Source organism: Microtus ochrogaster, linkage group LG4 (assembly GCF_000317375.1).
Source record: "Microtus ochrogaster isolate Prairie Vole_2 linkage group LG4, MicOch1.0, whole genome shotgun sequence".
NCBI classification, from domain to species: domain Eukaryota; kingdom Metazoa; phylum Chordata; class Mammalia; order Rodentia; family Cricetidae; genus Microtus; species Microtus ochrogaster.
In genome coordinates this window covers 51636466-51639640 of record NC_022030.1, presented here as the reverse complement: position 1 = coordinate 51639640, position 3175 = coordinate 51636466, and positions in this window count along the sequence as shown.

Here is a 3175-nt window from a genome sequence, read left to right as displayed (position 1 = left end):
TGTGTGTGTGCGTGTGTGTGTGCATGTGTGTGCGTGTGTGTGCGTGTGTGTGTGTGTGTGTGTGTGTGTGTGTGTCTTAGGAGAGAAGGACCACATCTAATCTTGGCCCACGTGAGCCTGTCCATGTAGGCTTGCATCTTAGACCTCGGACTTCGGCCACCTACAGTACCAACCGCATTGAAATGTACGACGTAAGAGTGACAAGACATGCCATTTAGGTGACCTTCAACTCACGCATCCTCTCAATCATTCATTTGCCTATTGATTGAATTATTCAGGAAGACACCAGGCTACCTGTCTGTCTGCTTAGATCTCACCAAGTGGCTGAGTGGATGCCTTCAGTGGGTGATAAAAGAGCAGAAGCTGGAGCGTTGGTACCTACCAGAGGGCCGGGGATGCAGCACGGAGTAGTCCGGGCTTCATTATTGTCAAACATTCTGAGGAGAGAAAGGAAATAAATGACAACAGGAGGAAAACAACTGGGGCAGCTGTGTGCGGAATGAATTTGCATTTTAATGAGAACATGTACTGCCTCAAGCCAGAACTTTTAACTAAGCTGTAAGTTCAGACTTTCAAGCAGCTTGAAACGGTAGAGACAGCAGATCAAGTTGGGTGGGGTAGCTTCAGCTTCAAGACCACCCTCTTACGGAAGTTAGTTCACAGCTGGAAAGGAAACTGCTCCGGCCCTTCCAAAGGGATTTGTATCTCGACAGGTAATGAAAGAGACCCTCTGAGGTGTTCGGCCTGAAATCCCAGACTGGCATGTGACAGAAGAGAGAGATACAGTGTCCGGGCTCTATCTGGTTCTGGATCCCTGTCCCTACAGTTCAGAAGACATTTTGATGGGGTGTGTTTTCCATTGTCTTTTGAAGAGAGGGTCTTGTTCTAGCTTCAAGCTGGTCTTCAACTCCTTATGTTGGCAAAGATGACCTTGAAATTCTCATCTCACTGCATTTTTTTAATTCCAGAAAAATTTTATTGAATGAGAGCTTCATGTATACATGTATAGATATACTATATTTTGATCAAGTCTAACCTCATTCCTTCCAATACAATTCATCTCCTATATACCCAACACTACTAAATCTCAATTTTACATTCTCTCTCTCTCTGTGTCTCTTTTTCCCTCTCTCTATCTCTCTGTCTCTCTCTCTCCGGCTCTCTCCTCTCCCCTCTCTCTGAATGATCTTCCTGCTTCTTTAATGCTAGGATTATATGTGTAACCCCTGGCCCCAACCTTGACCTCTGCCTGGTTTACAATGCTGGAAATCAAACCCTGAGCATCGTACATGGTAGGCTAGCACACTGCAAACTGAGCTACATCTCTAGTGTGATATTTAACACAGCAGAAGCACATTCCCAGGCTGCTGGCTTCCATCTGCGACTAGACCTTTGGCCAAGGGAAGACAAACATCATTGTATGTGTCGGCTGAGTGGGAGGGGTGGGGGTCCAGCTGTCATGGCTACTGAGAGGAGCAGCCCAACCCTTACCTTCCTGCATCTCCCTTTTCAACAACCTCTTTCTCTGCCTTCACTCAGAGCTCAGATTACAGTAAATAACCTGGAATTACCCAGCAGACTGTTAAATGAAACAGTTCAAGTTGGGAAGGCCTGTGAGCACAGGCAGAAAGCCACGCTCTTTCTGTGTCTTTTAGCCCAGGACTCCAAGGATGGGGATGAAACCTGGGCTCCTCCAGCTTTACAATTGAACACATGGAGCTATTTGCCTTGTACCTAATTGTTCCAGATTAGGATTTGCTTCTAATTGCATTAAAGCCTTGCTGACTTGTTGTTATTTTTGCATTTTTTTATGGGGAAAAGTCGGCCTCCTTTAGGTATCAGGCTCCTTTGCATAGCAACTGCTCATTTCTGAGCTGACTGGTCTCAGGGGGAACCGAGCCCTCCTTGCCTGACAGAGCAACTCTTCTCAGCAAGTCATTTGACTTCCTCCAAGTTTGGATGATTTGGAAATCTCAGGAGAATCCTCTGCCTGCTGATGTAAAAAGAGAACCATAGGCCTCACCTCAAAAGGAATACAGGGGTTTTATATTGGAGAAAATGGGAGTGACCAAAGCCTAGATTTAGATCACCCTACTCCAACAAGGAAACAGTTTCAATAAGTTTTTTTTTTTCAGTAACAGAAAAAAGAAACTTACTCAAACACTTTTCAAATAAGTTGGTGGAAACATCAAATAAAGGGGTTGCAACAGTGTGGGGAATTCTCCACTATGGACCTCTGTTGCTGGCTGATGACATTCTTAGTTTTTGTGGTGTTGGAAGCTAGGAGTCTGTTTATACATTCCCAGGATTTACCTAATAGCCATAGACATTAAGACACACACAGAGGTGAGTGCTAAATGACTATTCACAGGGATAAGTTATGTTAAGACACATGGCTCTAGACACGCAATATTCCAACTTTCCCACAATTCCTGAGTTCTAATCAAGCCAATGAACCTCTATAATATGCCCAATGCAGAATCCCTACACTGTTAAATTGGCATTTAACAGTGGGGGTGTCAGTTTCTTTAGTGGTGTAGCCACTGGTAAGTTGTTCTTGCTTCAGTCAATCACCTCCGACCCACATGTGGGCAAGAAACTAACTGAACTCAGTGAGCAACACATAAAAGGAAGGCATGGAAGCAGGAGGGAGAAGAGATGCTGTGCTTGTTTGAATGTAATTGGCTCCCAAAAGTTTACAGGGAGTGGCACTATGAGGAGGTGTGGCTTTGTTGGAGTGGGTGCGGTCTTGTTGGAGGAAGTGTATGATTATGGGGTGGGCTTTTGAGCTCTTCTATGCTCAAGCTACACCCAATGTCAGTTTACTTCTTGTTGCCTTCAGATCAATATGTAGAATTCTCAGCTCCTTTTCCAGCACTGTGTCTGCCTGCATGCTACCTTGCTTCCCATTATGATGATAAAGAACCAAACCTCTGAAACTATATGCCAGTCCCAATTAAATGTTTTCCTTTATAAGAATTCTTTTCACAGCAGAAACCCTAAGACAGATGGGAAAGGGGTTTCAGGAGTGAGAGAGGGAGGAGGAAGAGAGAGAGAAAAGGAGTATGAAACAACTGATTTGTTATATACATGTATGAAACTGTCAGTCAGACTAGAGAGAGAGAGAGAGAGAGAGAAGGAGAAGGAGAAGGAGGAGGAGGAGGAGGAGGAGGAG